This window comes from Mirounga leonina, unplaced genomic scaffold, assembly GCF_011800145.1.
Source record: "Mirounga leonina isolate KUSES-001 unplaced genomic scaffold, KU_Mleo_1.0 Mir_101664, whole genome shotgun sequence".
Taxonomy (NCBI): Eukaryota; Metazoa; Chordata; class Mammalia; order Carnivora; family Phocidae; genus Mirounga; species Mirounga leonina.
In genome coordinates, this window is record NW_023270175.1 from 12,685,896 (window position 1) to 12,697,013 (window position 11,118).

An 11,118-nucleotide genomic window follows, 5' to 3' on the forward strand; every position below is an offset into this window, starting at 1 on the left:
TGGAAAATAATTTATTAGTTTCTTACATAACTAAGCATAGTTTTGCCTTATTATACAGCAGTCAAGCTCCTAGGTATGTCCTTAACTGATTTTAAAACCTAGGGTCATACAAAACCTGCAGATGAATATTTGTAGTATGTTTATTCACAAAAGGAATACAGTGGATGTGCCCAAGATATTCTTTTTTTAAAAAAGATTTTATTTATTTATTTGAGAGAGAGTGAGAAACAGCATGAGAGGGGAGAGGGTCAGAGGGAGACGCAGGCTTCCCACTGAGCAAGGAGCCTGATGTGGACTTCATCTCAGGACCCTGGCATCATGACCTGAGCCAAAGGCAGTCGCTCAACCGACTGAGCCACCGAGGTGCCCCGCCAAGATATTCTTTGATCGATGAATGTATAATTAAACTGTGATGTATCCATACAATGAAATACTCTTCAGTGGTAGAAAGAATGTGCTATAAAGGCTTGCAAAGACATGGATAAAGTATAAATGAATATTGCTTAGCGAAAGAACACCATCTGAAAAAGCTACATATAATGCCATTCCATTTATGTGACATTTTTCTAAAAGCAAAACTTTTACAGATTATAGATTAGTAGCCGCTAGATGCTCAAGGTGGGAGGAATTTAAGTAGATGTAGTAGAGAGTATCATTTAGAGCAGTGAAATTTTTTTGTATGATTCTTCATTGGTAGCTATCTCACAGTATGCATTTGTTAAAATGCATAGAACTTAACCACACAAAGATTAAACTTTAGGGAAATTTAAAAATCATTTAGGAAGTCAGTTCATCCCATGTTGGATTGGATACTATGAGAAAATAAATGTTTTACATATACATTTTGTAATCTTACTAAGTGGGGCTGGTGAAAACTGTGTTACTTTGGAACTGAATGTAAATTCTAGGACTAAAGGTAAAAGGAACTATACCTAAGCACTGTGTTCTAGTTGGTAATTTTTCCCATGGGGTTTTGGATCAACAATGCAGAAATCATTATACTCGTAAATGAGAATTGAAGAATTAAATAATGGGATTATACGCAGTAAGAGCCAGGTTTTTCACAGTGGTTGCAGATCAGGAAGGAACAGAGAGCTAGGATGATCTATACCTCATTGCATTAGAGATGGTGACATCATTATGGATTTGTTTTGCTTAATTAATATGTATATAGATGGATACATAAAATAATTATAGTATACGTGGGTTAGTATACACATACCTTTTTCCTAGCTCTGCCCACTGATAGGGCCTAGAAGCAAACATAACTCTGTAGGAATAAACACATCTATTTCCCTGCTTTTCTTTTCTGATACTCTCCAATAAAGAAAGAGAAATCTTTGAGCAAGTGGTTGAGTATAGTGCTTTGCAATATATGAGTACTGGAGCACCTTAAAAAGAATAAGGAAGGTCTGCAAATACATTTGGTCAATGTATGTTAATATGATACTGGATCTTACTGAAAGAATTCCCAATGTTGAAATCTAGAATAATTTGAGTAACAAAATCATTAGATAAAAATTTAAAATGAGTGTTGGATTTTAATTTCAAATATAAACAAATGTCCATGAGCACATAATGTTAGAAATGATTTAATTAGAAAATAATTGGGGAGAATTATCGAATCTGCCATCCAGATAATTTATATAGATTTTCCCTGTTCAAGGAGGTGGAACATAAATCCTTATTCCTTAAGTTAGAGATGGACATGTAACTTTCTGCCAAAATATACTACAGATAGGGGTGTTAAACAGTCACCATATACTATCCAAAATCTGGACTTTATATATAATAATGTATCAGCATTTGCTCATCATTATGACAAATTCACCCTACTACTGTATAATGTTAAAAATAGGGGAAATTGGGTAGCAGGTATATGAGAAATCTGTAATATCCTTGCACATTTTCTGTAAATCAAATTATATTCTAAATAAAAATTTACTTAGTAAGTGAATAAGTCAATGCCTGGAAAAAATATCAATGTTTTTCATTAAGATGTTTGATTTAATTATGTTATCAGTTGTATAGAAACATTTTTCTTGTGTTTGTGATCTGACATTTGCCTTTCCTGCTCCTTGCTTTCTTTGTTTTATTGTTAAATACAGAATCTTTTTCTGTTTCCTCATTTTTATTACTCAACTTTAAATTAAGGTATTTTTTATAGTTCTTTGAAAGTAACTTTTGTGGACAGTTGTTAAGGTTGGGTTTCTGAGTAAGCAGAAATTTCTATTTCATAGTGATGTTCCTCATAACAAGTTTGAGAGATAATTTTAGCTTTTATTTCTCCACAGAGGTTGGCGGATTCTACGGCTGTTCATAATTCCAACAATGTCCTCAACTCCCTATCATGGGGAAATTGCATCCTGCCCTTGTGGCCTGCCTGTTTCGTTGCCCAACTCACCTCTCATATTGTTACTTGGACTCACATGGTCTGTCAGAATAAATATATGTCCCCGTACTAAATTGGACCAGCTTAGTAATTTGCTCTCAAATTAATACAATTGTAATTTGGAATTTAGGGGACGTAAAATGCAGTTTTAAGTTCAAGTGTAAGAAAACACATGCAGAAATGATGGAGGAAATTTTGGAAAAAGAACACTTACTAGAAATGTATCATATCAGATACTTAATAATGTAGTAAATATTCATTAACTAAAATATTGTGATACTGACTTAAGAATGGACAGGGAGATCAGGGAAATAGAACACAGGCTCATGAAGTGTAATTTTTAGATGAATTTTAATTCAGGGAAATGAGACATCTCAACTCGTATACTTTATTTTTTTTCCCATTAAGTCATCCAATGTCCACTTTTATCCCCTCTAAATATTTTCTCCACCATGAAATATTACAGTGATATAAAAATCACAGACATGATCTTATCATTTTCCTGGTTAACACTTAAGGCAAGCAGTGCCCAGATCTTGGTTTCTAAATACCAACATTCCTTTGAAGTATTGAGGCTCCTTGTAGAAATGAATGATTCTGGGGATGGAGCAGAGAGACTCACAAAGAAAAATTATGGATATGTCAAAAGTGTATGTGAACTAACCTGAAAATTTTACCTATGGTCAATACTGGAATATTTTGAGCAACAAAATAAACAGCATGGTCCTGGATTATAATTTAAAGCATAATATATAAATATATGAGTCTGTAGTGACATAAAGAAAATATTTAGGAAATAAATGAGGAAGAAGAGACAAATCTTTTTTATAGACCCCCCCCCCATATAAATATTATCTGTAGATACTTTTCTTTTGCAGGAGGTTGAACCGAACTTCCCTGAATATGGGCTGGATTTAGTGACTCTTTCCCAAAGATCATAGTACGGAAAGGGCAAAATGGTAATTTTATTTTATTTTATTTTTAATTTTTAATTATTATCTTTCGGCATGGAGGTTTTTATTAAAGATTTTATTTATTTATGTGACAGAGAGTGGAGGCCTGAGCAGGGGGCAGAAGCAGAGGGAGAAGGAGGCTTCCCGCTGAGCAGGGAGCCCGATGCTGATGCAGGGCTCGTGACCTCAGGATCATGACCCTGGGATCATGACTCGAGCCGAAGGCAGTCGCTTAACAGACTGCGCCACCCAGGTGCCCCAAAATGGTAATTTTAAATGGGAACCTTTACCTTAGTCCTCAATGAAGGTTATCATCACTAGGGATAAGTCATATGAATATTATGTACCTCTTGATATGGTAGTATAAGGTACTCTCGAAATTCCATATATACCATCAAATCCTGAGTTGGACTATTTGAACATATCTGAACTGTGTACCTCAAAAATGTAAAGTTCAAGAAGACGAAGAAAGAGAAAACTGAAGGGCACTTAGGTAGAGTTAAGGCAACTAAGTGCAATGTGGTACCATAGATGGGATACTGGGACAGAAAAGGATATTATTAACTCATGAAATTCAAGTAAAGCTTGGTGTTTTTGTAATAATCATATACCAACATTACCTTCTAAATATTTAGAGATGTACTGCAGCAATGTAAGATCATCATCTTTTACAACAGCATGAAGTGCTTATAGGGTATGTTTGTATTCTCTGTGTAGCTTTTCTATTAATGTGTGTATATTGAGAAACTAGATGCTTTCCCTGTTACATCTGGAAAGAAGATATGCATGTTCCCTCCTTTCAGTCCTGTTTCATTCACATCATGCTGTAAGACCTATGTAATCCAATAATAAAAGGGCATAAAAATACACACTTTATGAATGATGAAATAAAACTCTGTTTTTGATGATATGATTGCATATGAAATCTCAAAGAGGCAGGAACAACCAAAGATACCTGGGACCAGTAAACAAGTATAAGCAAGGTTGTAGGTACACAGGAAATGTCTAAAAGTCGATCTGAGTTTTTCCGTATGTCAGAAATGAACAGATCGAATTTGAAATTAAAAACACAATACTATTTACATTAGCAAATCAAAAAGAAATACTTAGGTATAAATCAACAGAATTTATAGGATCTTTGAGAGGAAATCTGTAAAACCCTGCTGAATGATATCATACTACATCTAAATAAATCCGGAGATATTCTATGTCCACAAATCGAAAAGTGAATATTATTAAGATGTCAATTCTTCTCAACCTGATCTATAGATTCAATGTAGTCTCAATCTAAATTCCTTCCAGTTATTTTGGGGATATCAACAATCTGATTTTACAGTTTACATGGAAAGTAAAAGCGCTAGAATAGCCAACACGATATTGAAGATTGGCAAATAAAGGAATGAATTAGAGTGTGAAGTTCAAGAATGGACCCATCCAAATAAAGTCAAGTGATCTCTAAGAAAAGAGTTATCCTTACAGTGTTGTAAGGATAATCTTTTGACTAATTTTATTGGAAAAATTGGAAATCTGTATGGCATTAAAAGTTGACACAGACCTTACACTTAAAAAAATTAACTCAGAATGGATTATAGACTTTAATGTAAAATGGAAATCTACGAATTTTCTAGAAGATGGCACAGGAGGAATATTATGTGCCCTTAGGTTTGGCAGTGAATTTTAGGAACAATACCAAAATCAAAATATATCTAAGGAAAAAGTGGCACATTGGACTTTATGAAAGTTTATTTATGTTTGTGAAAGATTAAGTGAATGAAAACAAAAAATAATTTCTGAGGAAAAATATCTAGAAAACATATATCTGCTATATATCTGCTAAAGGACTTGTATCCAAAATATAAAAAGACTCCTTAAAACTCAAGAATGAGAAATCAAATATCCTGGTGGGAAATTGGAAGTCATACTCAATAGATATTTCACCAAAGAAAATATCTAGGAACAAATAGCACATGAAATTATGGTCATTATCAGATATAATTCGGGTATAGCCAATGAAAGTAACAATGTGAAACCATTACATAATTGTTAGAATGGCAAATATACAAAAATTCGTAATTCCAAATGCTGTGCTAAGCAACAGGAACTGTCATTACTGGTTAGAATGCAACATAGGAAGTAAATTTCTCGGTTTCATAAAAAGTACAAACAATCTGACCCTATGATCTGTCATTTGCACTTTTAGATGTTTATCCTATTGACCTTATGTCCACACCTTATAATTTATGTCCATACAAAAACCTGCATGTCAATATTCATAATAGTTTCATTCATTATTGGCAAAAAGTAAAAGCAATCCAGATATCCCTCAATAGGTGAATGGATAAATGAACAATGGTATATTCATAAGGTGGAATATTATGGGGTAATAAAAAGAAATTTCCCATTAAGCCACGAAAAGGTTTGGGTGGATCTTAAATGCATATTACTGAGTCAAAGAGGTAATCGTGAAAATGTGACATATATGTTGTATGATTCCAACTAATGTAACATTTTGGAAAAGGCAAAACTACAGAGATCAAAAGGAGGGGGGAGAGGTTTGATTAGATACAGCACAGAAGACTTTTGGAGGTAGTGAAATTAACCTGTAAGATATTGAAATGGTGTACAATTGATTTATGCTTTTGTCAAAACTCATAGAACTATAGAACATAATGAGTGAAATTAAATGTAAATGTAAATTATATTCTTAGTTTTTTTATTAAAGATTTTCTTTTTTTTTTTTTTTAATTCATTTGAGACAGAGACATACAAAGAGAGAAAGCATGAGCAGGGGGAGGTGCAGAGGGAGAGGGAGAAACAGGCTCTCTGCTGAGCAGTGAGCCCGATGTGGGACTCGATCCCTGGACCCTGGGATCATGACCTGAGCCGAAGGCAGAGGCTTCACCCTCTGTGCTACCCAGGAATTCCAAATTATATTCTTAGTTAATAATAATCTATAAATATTGGCTCATTTTTATAGTAAATATAACACACTAATGTAAGATGTAAAAAGTGTGGGGAATTGTGGGTTATAATAAATGAGAACTCTGTATTATCTGCTTATTTATTTTGTGGTGTACTTTAAAAACTCTATGGCTGTTTAAAGGAAAAACACAGGATTGTTGAAGCTTACTGATGTTACAGTTTTTCTCTTTGTGATGGAGGAAGATAAACTTTCTCATGTGACTGTTTTGTCCAGAAAATCATGACAGAACATCAAATACCATCATTGAAGTGTGAGCGTAGTTGATTTTGTGATGGAATCAATAACATAGAGAAAATGTTTATTTTTCAGGTATATTGGATTCCAGATCTTGATAGATTTCCCATCTTATTTGACTATTTCAGTGTTCTAAGTATTTTCTGTGTTTGGATGTGGGCTGTGATAGTACATGATCCTGATAAGCGACATGGCAAATTGTGAGTTTCAAGTCCACTGATTTTTTTGTCTTTTAAAGATTTATTTATGGGTGCCTGGGTGGCTCAGTCGTTAAGCGTCTGCCTTCGGCTCGGGTCATGATCCCAGGGTCCTGGGATCGAACCCTGCATTGGGCTCCCTGCTTGGCAGGAAGCCTGCTTCTCCCTCTCCCACTGTCCCTGCTTGTGTTCCCTCTCTCGCTGTGTTTCTCTCTCTCTGTCAAATAAATAAAATCTTTAAAAAAAAAGATTTATTTATTTTATATATATATATATATAGAGAGAGAGAGAGAGAGAGAACAAGAGAAGAAAGCAAGAGTGACCGGGGTGGGGGGGTTGGGAGAGAATCTCTCAAGCAAACTCTCTACTAAGTGCGGAGCCTGATGCAGCCTCCATCCCATGACTCGAGCCAAAACCAAGAGTTGGATGCTTAACGAACTGAGCAATCCAGTCGCCCCTCACTTGGGCTGATTTTTGTCCTAGATATTTTTTATCATTTGTTTCTCTCTGGCTCCATGTTTCCTCTGTAAAATGAGGTAGTTAGGCTATAAGATCTTCAGTAGCTTTTCTAATCGTAATTTTCTCATGTTTTAAAATTGATAGTTAACTTTAATACTTTACTGTCTGTAAAGTTATTCTTTCTGGTCTCCGAGGGAAGTACCTAATAAACATAAAAGGGACAATTATGTAATTATATTTGTGGTTATTTATGTAAGATTTCCTGGTAATATAAATACACTTAATTAAATTGTTTTTCTAAAAGCTTTAATGTGAACTTGACTAACTAGGACCCTGAATCACCTCTTATTTTGACTTTGCCTTTAGTTTCAGCAGAAATAAAATGACAGGAAATAAGAATTGGAGAGCCGCAATGAAAATAAAAAGATATTGTATCTGTCAGGCAGGTTCATGTTTACTACAAAACATCATATTATCTCTGTTTCTACATGTAATCCTGGGTAATGGACAACATGGCTTCCAAGTGATCCTGAAATTTAGAAAAGACTTTTAAATTTAACAGTTATGTTCACTTGATTCCACTTAATAAGCTCGAAGAACATTTAACGTAGATTTTTAGCATCTAATTTTAAAGGAATAGGTTGTATATTTAAAATGACATTCCGGGGGCGCCTGAGTGGATCAGTTGTTAAGCATCTGCCTTCGGCTCAGGTCATGATCCCAGGGTCCTGGGATCGAGGAGCCGCATCGGGCTCCGTGCTCGGCGGGAAGCCTGCTTCTCCCTCTCCCACTCCCTCTGCTTGTGTTCCCTCTTTCGCTGTGTCTCTCTCTGTCAAATAAATAAATAAAATCTTTAAAAATAAATAAATAAATAAATAAATAAATAAAATGGCATTCTGTACTACCTGAAGTTACCTAGGAATTTTTTATCATAATATTTATCCAAACATTTGAATCTCTTCAATGAACCCTTTAGAGCTCTTCTTCACATTAATCCGTTTAGTCCTTTTATTCCAGTTTGACATGAGATTACATTAAAATTTCTCAGGTATGTCACTTCTATACTATGTCTCAGTATATGCCCAAGTGCAAAAAGATGCGTATTTGTGTTTATTAATTTTAATGACACATATTTTGCATTTACTAGCATTATTTCGGTAAACTGGGTATATACATTTCAAGGACTCTTTTTTTCCTTGTGCTCCTTCTTTTAAAGATAAGTTCATAAATGTGCAGCCTAGGAATGTCAAGGTGCTTCATAATAGTATCTCCTGATTTCATTTTCTAAAATTGATTTCTGCCAGTAATTTTGGTATGTATAATCATGAGAGTTCAAAATTGAATTCAAAGCTAGATTCTCTAGCTAATTAATTGTAGGCACCTTTAACATATCACTGCTGACCTTGAGTGTGATCATGTGGGGACATTTTTTTATAGAGTAAGAGACTCAGTAATTCAGTTACCTTGAGATAAAATTCTGCTCTGATAAACAGAAATGGCCTACCACTCTCAAATTCTGCCAATGTTACCATGTTCAAGACTGTTCACCTTCTGGGACATACTTGAAACCCCTTTGAGTTAGTTTTCCCATTTGGGCAGAAACATGGTATTAATTGTTCATGATGTTAATGATCTGTGGTTTTTTTTCAACACACATTTATTGGTTGTCATGTGAAGGAAACAAATTACCTGTTCTAAAGATAGCTGCGCCCTTAGTGGAGTTCTGTTGCTAGCTTTCTCTTCGATTTGGAGACTAAGTCAATAGAATATTAACGCTTTCCTTAAACCCATCTTTGGCTACTTAGGTATTTAAAGCACATTTTTACTTTTGGTGAATTAGTGGAAATATCTTCAGGTATGATGCATATTGGAGAGCAAAAATCACCTGGGATCACATCCCTTTGTTAATTACCTACTTGTGTGGCCCAGACTAGTGTGAGTTGAGTGAGGTCCCTGGGTACATAATTTAAATGAGGGCTCTTTCTCATGGCTGTGACTCCTTGATTATTATGCCTATTCCTGGTTTTATACTATAGCTAAACATCTATAAAAATGTTAAAATGGATTTGGGCTTAATGTCAACTATGGGTTACTAAAATGTTTTGAAATACTGTAGTAATTTGCCATCCTATAAAAATTTAAAGCAATTTGAGGGTCGCCTGGGTGGCTCAGTCATTAAGCACCCGTCTTCGGCCTATGTCATGATCCCAGGGTCCTGGGATGGAGTCCACATCAGTCTCCTGCTCAGCGGGGAGTCTGCTTCTCCCTCCCCCTCTGCCCTTGCCTCTCTCCCACTCATGCTCACTCTCTCTCACTGTCTCAAATAAATAAATAAAATCTTAAAAAAACTTTTTTAAATAAAAATTTAAAGCAATCTTAAAAACATAACAAATAATGAAGGAAAATCTCTGTTGTAGGACCATGCAGCCAGACATGAATGTTTTTGAATACTAATAGAATTAAGGAATATCAGTGCCTAAGAATTTTATTTAAATGAAAAGGAAACTCAATCATACCCACACTTTAGATTGAGTCCCTCATTTTTTTAATCTGTTGTATACATGGAAATTATCATTCTGCTATATTAATTGCTTTTTCTAGAATTAGCATTCTTCTGCTTTAAAACTCATGTCATGGGCGCCTGGGCGGCTCAGTTGGTTAAGCGACTGCCTTCGGCTCAGGTCATGATCCTGGAGTCCCGGGATCGAATCCCGCATCGGGCTTCCTGCTCGGCAGGGAGTCTGCTTCTCCCTCTGACCCTATCCCCTCTCAGGTGTTCTCTCTCTCATTCTCTCTCTCTAATAAATAAATAAAATCTTTAAAAATAAATTTTAAAAAAATAAAACTCATGTCATTCTGTTCTCCAGTATCCAAAAGGTGTATGCTAGAGGTTTCCCATTGTTTATTATGAAAATAAAAATCAAATAAGTATTTATATAAAAATATATTAAATATAGAAATATATTGGTAATAAATACAATATATAATTATATTTAAGAATAAGTATAAATATATTTATATTAAATATAATATTCATAATTAGGTATAATTATTAAGATGTAATAGTCTAATAAGCATAATTTATGTTTGTTTATTTTTAATGAATTGATATGTACATAGCATTTATTTCTCTATTTTCTAAAGTAACTTCTACCCCAATGTTGGGTTCAAACTCAAGATCAGGAGTTACATGTTTTGTTTGTTTTGTTTTTATTTTTTTTATAATGATTTTATTTATTCATTTGAGAGAGAAGGAGAGTGAGCAGGTGGGGTCAGAGGGAGAGGGAGAAGCAGACTCCCTTGTGAGCAGGGAACCTGATGCAGGGCTCGTTCCCAGGACCCTGGCACCAGGACCCCAGCCGAAGGCAGACGCTCAACAGGCAGACGCTCAACCGACTGAGCCACCCAGGTGTCCCTATTTGTTTTGTTTTTTCAATTTTATTTATTTGAGAGAGAGAGAGCATGGACAAGGCGCAAGTGGGGGAAGGGCATAGGGGGAGAATCTTTAAGTAGACTCCCCACTGAGCAGGGGAGCCCAATGCCTGGCCCCGTCTCACAATACATGAGGTCATGACCTGAACGGAAACCAGGAGTCAGACACTTAACCAACTGAGCCACCCAGACATCCCAAGAATTTCATGTTTTATTGTCTGAGCCACCCACATACCCTTATATTTCTATATTTATAGATATAATTATATAATAGTAATTGATTACTAGGAGTTTTTCACATGTATCCAAGTTTACTTTTTTTTTTTTTTTAAGTAATCTCTGTGCCCAATATGGGGCTCGAACTCCTGACCTCTAAATCAAGAGTCCATTGTTCTATCAACTGAGCCATCCAGGTGCCCCCCAGTTTTATGTATATGTCATTTTTAACAGCCCCTCTGCAAATTGATT